Source organism: Ambystoma mexicanum, chromosome 7q, assembly GCF_040938575.1.
Source record: "Ambystoma mexicanum isolate Mex_15411 chromosome 7q, UKY_AmexF1_1, whole genome shotgun sequence".
Lineage (NCBI taxonomy): Eukaryota > Metazoa > Chordata > Amphibia > Caudata > Ambystomatidae > Ambystoma > Ambystoma mexicanum.
In genome coordinates, this window is record NC_090941.1 from 882,877,522 (window position 1) to 882,891,617 (window position 14,096).

At 43.8% G+C, this 14,096-nt stretch overlaps 1 protein-coding gene across 3 annotated transcripts in view; it reads right to left on the minus strand.

The window, feature by feature from the left end:
* Nucleotides 1-14,096, minus strand: part of LOC138527989 (glutamate carboxypeptidase 2-like) — an 898,418-nt gene that overhangs the window by 588,903 nt on the left and 295,419 nt on the right. The gene's annotated exons all lie outside the window — the stretch shown is intronic.

A 14,096-nucleotide genomic window follows, 5' to 3' on the forward strand; every position in this document is an offset into this window, starting at 1 on the left:
GCATCTTCAGGTGTCTCAACTATCATCAGCTCATCCAAGTCTTCCGTTTCGTGTTTGGCTTGGTGAGGGTTTGACATTGAGGTCACCAATTGCCTCCCGGCTATCAGGGGACCCACCTCTTCCTCCCCCCCTCCAGTGACTGCTTCATACCATGCCACAGCTTCTGCCTCTGCCCATTTCAGGAGGTCTGCCCACCACATCTCTACTCTAGGCCGGTGGGCCACTTTCCAGCACATTGCAATTCTGCGCTTGGCCAAGATATAAGCCAGGTCTTTCATCTTGCTGATATGCTTTAGATTGCGTGGCCTAGGAAGGCCCCCAAGCATACATGCCGAGGCAGACCCCACGTCAAGCACCACCCCACTGCTGGCCATTCTCGCCTTCAGTTCCACCCAGAATCTATTCACTTCCGGGCAAGCCCAGAACATATGCAACAGCCCAGCCTCCTCCTCTCCGCACCTGGGGCATTTCTGTATAGCCGAGCCGCCAAACCTGGCTATTCTGCCGGGGGTCAAATATGCTCTGTGGGTGATATATAGCTGGATCTGCTGGAGTCTCGCATTCCGGGACACCTTCTTGTGGTACTTTTGGGCTCTATCCCATTATCCATCTGTCATGGGTTCCCCACCTCCTCCTCCCAGTCATGCCTCAGCTGAATCAGCTCCTTCCCCGCCTTCGTGCTCAAATGCTCATATATCTGAGATATTTCATGCCCGCCCTCCGACACATCATACATCATTTCTATGATGGCATCAGATTCTTCTGCAAGTACTGTCTCCCCATCATACACACTTACTTTTATGTGGCTTTCATTAGTCCCTCCGCCTCTCCAAGACGTTATTTAGCAGTCATTCGCATGGCGCAAGGGCGCCATCTTGTTTCCTATAGCCTTAAGTATTGACCATGACATCAGACGGCAACATCTGATGTCATGTTGTAAACACAGCACTACATCGAAGCGCCACAGAGCATTGGCGTGATTCTAAACTGTTAATTAGCTGTTACAGTCTTCCTTTCAGTTGAGTAGGGACTCGAAGATGTGAAAAATTAACTACACTGTTCACCTTACGTTACACTTCATAACTTTACGATCTCTTGGTCTTGATGGTGGACACTGATCCGAACCCGTGCTTATAATGAAATCAGTTCCAAAACTTCGGCACCAACTGTAAATATCTACATGTTCTGAAATTGTCATGACTCGCTTACCTCCTATAGGTCACCGACCCTGTACTTTCATGCATTGCTGGTGCCTTCTGTTGCGTTTTATGGAAACAAAACGAGTTGTAATGAATGTATATTCCCTGCACACGGCAACTCTCGGGACTACATTTTCCCATGATGCTGTGACCAAAGTCACATGACGCCTTCACGTTCTCACGTCATTACGTTGCTGGGAAGTCCCTCGAGCACTGTAAAGACAGGTACTTATACACTCACGGAAAGCAGTGCGGTGCTCCTTAAAGTTTGTTGATACTTGCGGTGAGCTCCGTTATCTCGTTCCGCTTTGTGCCTTCTTGATCCTCTTGCCTTCTGACTGTTCTGATTGTTGCTTATCCGGACTGACTGCTCCTGTTCCTCGCCTGTTGCGATGCCTCGTGTACCTCTAGGCTGCTAATTTGGTACTTCCACTTCTGCGTATGTTACTCTAGATTGTGCTGCCTCCCCCTGAACTGTGAAGACGTTTTTGGACCACCTGTGGAGTTTGAGGTTTTTCCTTTTGTCTACTTTTTAGGGGTTTTGCTTACTCCAGAACTTTGGATTACTGCTGCTCTATTTTCTGGGTGGGTTTTCTTGGATTCTGGACATTGCAGTTATCAAGAACTGGACTCATCTCCTTGTGAATCTTTGTCCTTCTAGATTGCACCGTCATGCGGTACGGGTCAAGGTTGGATATCAAAGAACTCACTCTTCCTCTATTGCAATCACATTTGATGAAGGTGCCTGGAGTGGAACTTCCATTGACACTGCGGAAGGCATTTTCTGTGTCTAAATAGGTTCCCAGCATTTTCTATCATACCAGCAGGTAGGAGTTGGGATCAAGGGAGAGGGAGGTGGTGTGTATCTGGTTTACTGTCCTGGCCATTGACCTCACTTGTGTTAGTTCTGTTGTTTCCCCTCTGGCAGTGCAGCCTTTTCACTTGAGCCCTTGGCCTGTCAAGTTATTCCCTATACTCTGCCAGCTGTGCTCTCGAGGGGAAAGTCTCCCTATGAAAGGAGACCCCAATCGCTTTACTTAGGCGACTGGCGTTATGTGTCTTCAAGCAAGTCCTTGACAGAAATGTATTGCATGTCACTACGGAGGCAATAATAATGCACATGGCGGGCCTGGCGAATTAACACTTTCTTATGAATGGACACATATGTGACGCCTCTGGGGTCTGATTGCCTACTGATGGGGAAGTCTGTGCATCCAATGTTGCCTATAATCGTTCAATCAAAGCATTTAGTATTAATTTGGTACAAAGATTGCACTTCCTTATTATCACTGGCAAAGTTACCCTAGACGTAGACAAGTACAACTGGCATACCTCAAGCCATTCTTCTTCTTAAACTCTTACAATAATTGCATGATATATTATCTTTTATTTGTATCACACTCGTACACAAGTATTTTGTGAATAGTCGCCTAAAACACACACATTAGACACATACCAAATGTACAATTATTTTTCTGTAGTTATTTCTGTAGCTATTCTATAAATCCTTTGTAGAAAAAAAACATTCCATGATCTGAATTATGGCCTCTGAGGACAGTGCTGTATTTAAATATCATTTTAGCTTCCATTCTCTGAAGCTCTCTTTGATGCCGCCTTTGGGGTCTTTTTGTACTAAATTAAGTCCAATAAATCTGATGTCTGCCTTGTCATACCTTTGATGGCATTTCTGCCAGTGTAGTGCTACTGGCAACCTTAAATCTTCTTTATGCAAAGTGTTTACAAGCTCCCTGATTCTTATGCATAGTTCACGTATTGTGCTCCTTATATAGACAATTCTGCATACACCACAGATCACAAACTTGGTCGTACAATTGATAAACTCAGTAATGTTGAAGTCCTCATTTGTACTGATTTTCAAACTTCTACATTCATGTATTTATTGACACATACTGCAATTCCCACACTTGTGAAAACCATTCATGTTCCGATGCAACCATGTCCTTGTTTTTTGTTTTGGTTGCTAAAAGGATGGACTTAATGCATTTTTCAGAGTTGGTGCTCTGTTGTAAACTATAGAAGGTCTGTCCTCTATGTAATTTTCTAAATCAGGGTCTAATGTTAACATTTGAAATGTTTATGCATTAGCCAATACAGTTTATTACTTTCTGCCTACAATGTTGTTACTATCCTCACTTTTTGCCTGGCATCTACCTTGTTTCTCTCTTTAGGCTTGAGTAAATCTACTCTATTCATCCTCCCACTCTTGTCTCTTGCTTTAGTGAAAATGTCCTCCATGTAACCTCTTTGTTTGAATGTAGCCCTCTTTGTTTCAACCTAGTGTCAAGAATCACACACTCGTTTTCAAACTGTTTCTTTACAATTTCTCTGGGTTCTAATGCCTTCCCCAGTTGGTATGTTTATAATGATGCTAGATTTATGACAACTTGTTACCAACAAGACAGAATTCACTTCTTTTGGTTTCATATATGTTTTTGACATGATCATGTTTTCCTTTACATATAGTCTTAAATCTAAAAAGTCTATTTCAGTCAAATGACTATTACTAGTAAATTGGATACCGAGATCATTTCCATTCAGATAAGTTACGAAGTCATTCATGCATGATAGATTACCCTGCAAAATTACAAACACATATTGGCTCATTATCCGATGCCAGTACGCCTGCCAGGTAAGACCTGACAGGCGGGAAGGCACCCGTGAGCAGAACACATAGTTTGCCGGTCCGGTAACAACGGTACTGGCAAGCTTACCAGTACGGCTGTTACCAGACCGGCAAACTTATAATGAGGGCCATAGTCAATAAATCTGGTCCAAAATTTGATTTGTGGTCTATACAGATTGTCACAATACACATACTTGATTTCAAAGAAGCCCATGAAGAGATTGGCAAGTGATAGGGCATAATTAGCCCCATGGCCATCCCCTAATCTGTTTGAACAAATTCCCATTAAACAAAAATAATATTTCTAAGTGTAAAGTCTAGCATTTCTTTTACCATCATGATGTGTAACAAATACGATGCTGATCTTGTAGCATAAGTTTTGTCAATGGTTTTGAAAGCTAGACGATGTTGAATCTATGTATACAATGCTTTCATGTCTAGTGTCACAAAATAGAATCTTCCCACTCAAAATTTTCCAATATTTGCAGAAGGTGCATAGGTAAGCGGGTCATTTCGGAACCTCTTTAGCTATAATTACATCAATATATTTTTTAAAGCTTCTCGGTTACCCCCCCTATCCCATTTATTATTGTTCGCCCCTCTGTATCATCAAATTCAGTGTGTACCTTTGGTAAAAAGTATACTGTGGGAAGTTTAGGATTCTCAGCTATTAAGTAACGTTTATCCTCTTCAGTAAGTAAACCCGTCCTCATCCATTTGGCAACTATATCTCCAGCTTCTTCATTAATTCCTTTGATGGAAGAGGTACCACATTTTACACAATAACCTGATGTGTTTTAATGTGACCACCTTTATCAGCTTGTTTAATTACAATTTGGGGGGGGGGGTCTTCCTTAAATAAATCTAAAACTCGTCTTTCTGCTTTCATCAGGTTATTGTATCCTCTTTATTTCCTGGTGATATCTAATATTTTATGTATGCCTCGAGTAACCGCCTTTTGAAGCAGATCAATAGCATTTTCTGTTCCAAAGAACGGAGTAAACTCTTTCATTTCCAGATAAGTGAGATATTTTGGATTTATATTCGAATCTTGAAGGATACCTGTACTATTTTATGCTTCCTCTTGTAGGGGCATCAATACCTGTTGCCTAGATAAGTGACAGTTTATTGACTATCAGGTCCTTGTCTTTGTGTCACAGCATGTCTCATTTGTCGATTATGGAAAAAATATGTTTTCATTTTCTTTTAAATGTATAAAAATACACTTGTGTATTGATCAAATTATTCTTAACTGTTGGGGCATATGACATTCCTTTATTTAATAATGTTGTATTAGCACTGCTCAATTCTATACTCGACAATTTAAGGACTAGATTCACATTCAACGTGTTTGTTGTCAAAAACATACAAAGCTGAATTATTTCCACCGATGTTAGCCATGTTAAATGAGGCGCTTGACAAAGGCAGGTTGCCAGAGACCCTTAGGGAAGTGATTATTATTCCACTCCTCAAGCTGAACACGGACTGTGGCTCTTATAGACCACTGTCGATGCTCAATCAAGATAGCAAAATCCTCACGGCAGTGATAGCGAATAGATTGAGCCTGATGATAAACAAACTGATACACGCTGACCAGACTGGATATGTCCTGCACAGGTGTATCTCAGACAACCTGAGAAGGCTTCACCATGTCCTAGACCATTCAGAAGGGTGCCCTCAGGAAGTGGAGATAGTCTCACTGGACGCAGTGAAAGCCTTTGACTCGGTCAAATGGCCGTGGTTGATGGTGGTTCTGGAAGAATGTGGGATGGGAGCAAGGTACCTGAAGTGGGTACAGTTGCTGTACAGCGAACCGGTGGCACGAGTTCAAACGGGACAGATCATTTCAGAAAGGTGGACCCTTAGCAGAGGCACTAGGCAGGGGTGTCCCTGGTCCCCAATGCTCTTCATCCTAGCAGTGGAACCCTTAGCGGCATATCTGAGGCAGCAATTTGGGGAAGTAGAAATCAGTACAAAAGGGGGGGCAGCATCTGATATCATTATATGCGGATGACATATTGTTGTATCTGAGATACCCGGAAGAAAACCTATAATATATCCTAGAAACGATGGACCGGTACGCGATAATCTCGGGCATAACTATCAACTCAAAAAAGTCCATCATATTCCCCCTCGGCAGATACGTGGGAGTACCGTGACATGAGCTGCCAGTATTACAGATAGGATGGGCAACTGATACCTTCAGATACCTGGGAGTGGACATATATCACAAAGTTAAGGACGAACACAAATATAATACAGAGAAAGCACTGAGCAGAAGTGAGCGCTGTATGGTATTCTGGGCTCGGTGGCCCTTAACTGTGATGGGTAGAGCAGCTCTCCTGAAGATGATAGTACAACCCAGATTACATTATTTTGCGAACGTCCCGTACATGATACCTAAGCGGTTCTTCACCAAGGTGCAGAGTATATGCAGGGGATTCATTTGGCACAATTCTAGAAACAGAATAGCATTGTGTAAATTGCAAAACCCATACGAACCAGGAGGGATCACATTGCCCAACTTTGAGATGTACTACCTGGCCGGCCAGCTGCAATATGCGGCTAGATGGCTATCTGAGGAACCCACTCCAGAGTCTATACTGCTGAGGTCAGAGTGCACGCCCTATTTCTTGAATGAATGGATATGGTTGGCAGAATCTCCGAAGGAAAGTAGGTCCACACTGCTAGACCTAGGGAGGAGGATTTGGCACAGGGCCTGCCAGATGATTGCCAGATGATGGGGTGCCCACTTCTGTGCTCCCCACAAGTACCATCGGTGGCATTGAAAGGGGTGGATGAGCAATTGAGAAGGACCATTAGAGAACATTGGGACCCAGTGGGGGTGTCAACCATAGGAGACGTGGCAAGAAGGGGAGAAAATTGAGTTTGACACACTGAGGGAGGATACAGGTCTACATGGGGGACAATACATCACATACGCTAGGCTGGTAAGGATGATGAAGAAAACATGGTCCGAGGTGGAATTAGCACAACAACCGGATTCTGCCATTGAAGCATTTCAAGCAGTGTCAGAAGGAGGCCATGAGGTCTCCCGGATTTATGAACTAATGATGGCCAAGTTTGGAAAGGAGGTGGTGCAGCTGAGGTGTCACTGGGAGCAGGAAAGTGGGGAAACAACAGGAGATGGGCTTTGGGTCAGAATGCAAAGATATCATAAGAAAGTGTCAAGAAATGTGAGACTGCAACAGATTCAGCTATACGTTTCCCACAGAGCCTATATGACCCCTAAGAAGATTGCTAAGGTCACGAACGCCAGGACACCGACATGCCCGAAATGTGGAGAAGTTGAGGCGGGGATGGTGCACATGCTCTGAGCTTGCCCGGAAATTGGTAAATACTGGAGGGAGGTGGCACACCACTTGGCGGGGAAAGGGATAGACCTGGATGTAGAATCACTTTGGGCATGCATAGCGGGTGGGTTCCCAAGACCGCGCAAACTCAGACAGGTGAGCAAACTTAAAGATCTCGCGTATATCCTAGCGAAACGCAGGAAAGCAATGAGTTGGAAAGAAAGTAATAGACCGAACGTGGGAGCTTGGTGGCGGGACCTCCTGAAATGGGCAGATGCTGAGACGGTGGTCTGGGAGGAAGCGATGGCCAGAGGGGGGAGGGGAGAGGAAACACACTTACAGCCTGGCTAAATCTGGTCACCACATTGTCCGAGTCCTCACAGGAGGAACCCGAATCTGAAGGCTCCTCGGAGGGGAAAACGCTCTGCCTACAAGTTGAGAAGTGCTGGCAGAGGGGGGAATGTTGAGGGATTGTTATTTGCGCACCATGTTAGGTGCAATGTATGTTGATTTATGTTCGAAAATAATAAAATATGTTTAAAAAAAAGAAAACCTTGTTAGTTGTCTATGGGTCCATGATCAGGTTACCCGTTTTCTTTTGTCCGATTCCTCTCCCCTTGCATGTTTCCCATCTCTGTTGCCTCGTCTAGGTCAAAGCCTAGTGTAGTATTTGTGACTAGTGGATCTTGGAAGCGTACCCTTTTGTTTGTGGCCATGAAGCTCCCTTTCTTTATCCATTTTATCTGTTCTAAAATACTTTTCTTTCCAGAGGATTCATCGCTCAAAAGAACACGTTAATTAGCCAGGCCCGCCATGTGCATCATTGTTGCATCTATACTAACATGCAATACATTTCAGAACATGTAGATATTTATAGTTGGTGCCGATGTTTTGGAACTGATTTCATTATAAGTAACATTTTGGCTCAGTGTTCCCCAACAAGACTGAGTGATCGTGAAGTTATCAAGTATAACGTAAAATTAGCATTGTAGTACATTTTTCAGATCTTGAGTCCCTACTCAATTTAAGGCGAACGCCGACAGGCTGCTGTTAGCTAAGTGATAGTTTAGAATCACGCCAATGCTCTGTGGCGCTTTGATATGATGGAGTGTTTACAAATGTAAATGACATGACATCAAACCTTGCCGTCTGACGTCATGGTCAATGCTTAAGGCTATAGGAAGCAAGATGGCGCCCTCCCGCCATGAGGATCTCTACTGAATAATGCCTTGGAGAGGCAGAGGGACCAATGAAAGCCACATAGAAGTACGTGTGTGTGATCGGTGTGTTCTGGCAAGCTCGTTTTTGGCTCAGAATAAGAGTTATTTTGTTGAACATGGCAGTGGGATGTCAATGTAAACTGGTAGAAAGAAGCCGGTCACCCATAATTGCTGGTGGTTTGATTTTGTTAGCATGATTGATGCACGTGCAAAGCTTATAAGTTACCTGATAACAAACTTTATATTAAACTAGCGTAATAATCTATTTTGATGTATGTATGGAACTGTTCTTATTCACTGCATATGAATCTGAGGAAAGAAATTGGCTGATTCATGGATATTGCCTTTAGGACTTCATGTTGCTGGGGATTGAACCAGTTGGAAAAGTATCTTGCTACATTATTGGATTATTTGAATTAATACGGTTTAAGGATTGGTACGGAGCCATTAGGTAAGAACATGAATACCAATTCACAGTGAATAGATTTTAAGAACTTCAACACTTGGAGAAGGGATATTGCTTGTGGCATTTGGGCCAATTTTAGTGGTCCCTAGCTAACATTGCATGAGAGCAATGTACAATTTGGAAAAGATTGAACAATTATCGGAGATAAGACATTATGTCATGTATATTTTAATTAGGTTTCAAGAGTTGGGTCCTAATGTGGAGTAATTGATCATGGATGTTATGAAAATCAAGGTAAGAATATGGAACATGATAGTTAATAAAGAATAGGGATGATGAGAGTTAATTTACTTGTTCAATTCCGTAGAATGACCTGAGGAAATAACAAGTCCTTGGAACTCAGATTGGGAATCAATTGGACTACAGCACTGCCTCAGCTCTAGACCTACTTATTATAAGAACTATGGACAATCACGTTTTTGGTGATGGTGCATGGAAAATATTTGTTTTTTATTAATAAGGTCTTCAGGAATTCATATAGAGTGTTGTGGGTGGACATATGAGTGTACTGGTCCTTTTTTAAATTAAGCTAATACATCAGTGCACATTGATATATAGGTTTGCCTAATTGGTATTGGTTTGCATTAGACTATATGGAACTAACGTTGTTTGACAATGGATATATGTATTCTTTTCTTTTTGTTCCCTTTTCATAATTTTTCCTTTCTCCCTTTCCATCTGACACATTGCTGGCCTGGTTGCTGGTCTGTATTTCAATAATTAGTTTTTAATACTGTTGTATAAATTGTATCTATACTCTGAGAAACCAGAAGGTGTCTCACCCATTAGTCCCCGGAGATCTGTCATCCAGGTGGCCAGGACATGGCCATCGCTTTTGTATCCATTTCCTGGGGGTGGTCCAGTGTGGGAGGATCACATGGGTGAAGGGTCTTCGGGGAGTGGGACAACGGATGGTGAGAGGCAGTATCCCCTTCCATCTAACACCTTTACCCCATCCCACCAGGTAGGATAGTTAGGAACTGAACCCCCCCACCCTTCAAACCACAAACACTTTCTCATGGACAGCCCGCTATGAGAGAAAACGGACTAACACCCGAGCCGTATACCTGACGTGTCCCAAAACAATGTTTAGGCAGGGTCAGGCAATTACTGACCACCATGCACACCTGACTTCCATTACATTTTCCCACACAGAGCATGAGAGCAAACTCTGAGCGAGGCAAAGCACACAAGGAAACAGCAGTTCCAAGATGGCAGTTTAACATGAGGAGAAAGATGGCAAAACCCAAAGGGAACCACAAGGAGGGAAGTTCCCATGACCTTTTCAACAAGGAACCATTACTTTCATGAAGCCTTGAGAATAGAAAGCCCAAGACCAGGAAACCAGGCTGAGGAATCCTGCAATGTGTGTGCCAGAGGTATTGTAACGCTCACCTGACTCCCACAGAGGTGCTGGCCTGGTTCGCGCTGCTGTGACCTCTTCTAAGGTGATGCGCAGGGTTCGGAAGACGGACTGGACCGGGCCCCCAAATCTGGCTTGTCTGGCTCGCAGAAGTATCCTTCTGTAGGCGAAAATAGGGGATTAACTGTCTGCGGGGTAATGCAATCGGCCTCCCACTTTCCCCTCTCACCCTCCTCGAAACCCTTCTGTGATTCCTCGTAGCGTCTCACCTTAGGGTCTGGAAGGACGAGCTCTCCATCCTGCTTCTGATGCAGGGGCGTGTTGGTATCCAGTTACTTCACTGGATTTTCGGATTGGTGAGAACCAAACTTGCTTGGCTTCCAGGTAAGTTTTTTGATAAAAGGTTCCCCCCTAGTGTCCATGCATTAATGTACTAATGCTAGTGTGTTTTTCCCCATAGGGGCCGGGGTACGTAATGCCGGGGAACAGGCACCGACCCGAGATGAGAGGTGAAATCCTTGTAGAAATCAGGTAAGTCTTTAATGAGCGTTTTTTGGTAATGTCTTTTCATTCGCTCATTAACGCTGATGTCTTTTTTTTCCCCTTAGGGGCCGTGGTCCGGAAATGCCAGGATGCGGCGCAGACCCGAAATGGAGAGGGAATTAATCAACAGGTAAGTCTTAACATGGAGATTTAGCTTTCCACTCTCTCACCTTTTGTTCTGGTCTTTTCCTCCCTAGGCGCTGGGGCGTGACTGCGAATCCGGATGATCGCTGCTGAACATGGAGGCGCCCTGTAAAGGTGAGTGGAATGCGGCGCTGCAGCGATCGACGCGATGAGCTTTTAAATAAAAGTCTTCCTTTTCAGGATTGTCGGCGAGATGTCTCCGGGATGCGGTTTTAGCAGGTAAGGACTTTTCCTTCTTCTGTTCTCTTCTTCTCTTCCTTTGCAGGTGATTCAGGATGCTGGCAGGCGTGGCAGAAGTCAGGATGCAGGAGCAGACACGGTGAGCGTCCAGCTGCTAGATGCAGAACAACGCGAAGCACGTGTGGCTGTTCGGGTGTGGTTTAAATAGCCTTCCCCGACCACGCCCGGATGGTAAATTAGTCCCACAGGTAAAGTAGTTCCTTTGAGGCCTCAAGGAGGCCGGGATCCTGCAGCATGGTCTGCATCAGGTAAGTGCACCCAAGCACTCCCATAATGAGCCTGGCGCCTATGGCGCCAGGACTGATGTCTTTTATGAGCCTGGCGCCATAGGCGCCAGGACACTGTCCAAAGGGCCCCCATATGGGGTTGCTGGGTCCTTCCTTGGGGACTGGATGTCCGCTTTCGGGGACGCATGGCTTGAATCGGCTCCCCGGGAGCGGGCATCATGACAGGTATCTGGGGCCATCATGCATCGATAATCAAGGCAAGGAGAATCACCAGCTGCCGTGATGCTGACCTTGGCTCCAAAAACAAAGCAGCATCAGTGAAATCCACACAGCCAGTGAGTAGGGGAGAAAGATACAAGACTGGTCTGTGTTGAAGCCAAGGTTGCAAGCAGCAACATTGTATGGCGAGCGCGGGAACGAACATTGTATGAAACGCGTGTGATTACCAACACATGTAAAGTTGAACTGCAGATGTGTGGTTGAACTTTGAAATCAAGATATATAATACCTTTGACAAAGTGGTCCGGCATCGGGTGCGTTCTCAATCGAAGGTCTCTGTAAGGTGTCCAGCTGAGAGTTGACAAAAGTGAAAGAGTGGTAAAGGATTGTGAATCGAAGTGGTCCTGCAACGGGTCAAGCCAAATCCTATGCACAATCGAAAGTCTTCGATGTTAATACAGTAAAGAAAGTGGATGACAAAGTAGAGAAAGTTGGTCCGAGCCCGATGGAGGGAGATCAATTGAAAGCTTTGTGTTAAAGCAAGTTTGTGTTGCAATAGATAAATTGGTCTGAGCCCAGCAGAGGGAGACAGATTGAAGATTTTGTGTTACAACGGATCTGAGCCCGGCAGAGGGGGATCTGGTGTGAACCATAAATCACCCAAGAAATTTGATACATGGAAATACTAAATAAATTGTGTATATGTGGAAATACAAACTTTGTCTTAAAGTGGATCTGAGCCAGGCTGAGGGGGATTCAGGGTGAGCAATATATCATCTGAGAAAAGTGTGCAAGGAGAATCCTGGAAGGAAAGGAACTTTATTATTTGCATGAGGCAAATAGACTTTGGCACAGAAGGCCATGATGTTGACGTTTTGAACTGCACCCTCATGCTAGAAAAGCCAGAGACTGTGCTAAGCTCAAATGTGCCGCCTCATCCCGTGCTGAAAACGTGGGGAAGGGAAACCAATGGCCTGACATATCATTTCTTGACCACTTTTCTTTTGCAGAACATTGTTTCCCACACTATTTGTATTTATAGGTAAGAATTGGAAATGGGTTTATTAGCATATGCCCTTTTATTGTGACAAGACACCGCTAGGAATGTGTTATTATTTAATGCTTGTAGCTTGCTCTCATCTTTAGATTTAGGATTAGATAGACATTGTTATCAAACCCAATCGAAATTCAACAAACACCCTTAAACTGTGGTCACTTGTGTCTGTCTTACTGTTGATACCATGCCTTCATTACAGTACTATGATATTTAAGCCTTGATGAAGAACAGTGTTTACTAGGTCAAAACACATGTTGGTAAAGGCTGAATGTTAGAGATGACTGCATATTAAAAATAATTGCACACCTCTTAGGGAACCCATCATGAATCATTTTTGGGTTTGATTTCTGTAGGAATTAGGTTAATCGGTGCATGGCGCATTGGGTAGATATATATTTTAGAATTTAGTTCACAAGGCTTCTTTGGGCTAGGAGTCATGTTCTATCTGCACCAATCAGATTAATAATCTCTGTGGCAGTATTAAGGTACATTTCAGAGCTATTGATTTTATAAGAGGTTAGCACAGTGGAGCATTAGCCCATTTTTTAGACCAGTCTTCATATGACCTTACGACACATCCTCCCTCCCCCACCTCCTTCTCCTTCGTCATCCCTGCCCTTCCCAGAATATTGTCTTCACAGGGACATATGAATTTGTTTTTAAGTGACCACCCACTGTAAATACTTTATCCCTGCAAAGTGTTATGAATGGTACATCAAAATGAAAAGACCTCCGTCACTAATCACACACCGTCTGATGCTAGGAAACAAGACCGCTACTTTGCTATGTCGGGGGAAGCTTATCTGCTTCTTTATTTAGTGGCATTAAAAAAATGACACCATCCTCACTAGGGCAGTAACCTCACTAGGGCAGTAAGTAAACCATTAAATCTCAAAACAGTGGTGGAAGTGAAAGTCACTGTGACTCAGTATCATCACAAAAACACCAACATATATACACTTACAAAGACATGCATACAAGTACAGCACAATCTGTTCATATAATACAGACCAGTGCTGGCAGCCACAAAAGGTTTCAGTCCTTTCTCATAATGGGCATTTTGGGTGTGTGGCCCCTTACCAAGGCACATGCAGCAGGCATAATAACCACAATACCATCCGACTAAACCTACTGCAGGCGATGTGCCGGTTCATTACCCGCCCCCCTTTCTCATAACTGTTGGCCATTTTTCAGGGTTTAAGAAGTTGGGTGTGGCCAAATCAACATATGAATTAAAAAGGATATTAAATATTGGGAGGGGATGGGTCAGGTAGATGTATTGCAGGTTGTGTATACCTGGTTACAAAAACATACTGTACTAGGTTTAGTAACAACTATTACCTAAATTGTAGGAAAGACCTCAACACTTGTGTTAATACAATTAATCTCTGGACCCAGCATACATCTGGGGTAGAACTTCAGAGAATAACCAAGATCGATTTGTACCTCAGTTGTTATTT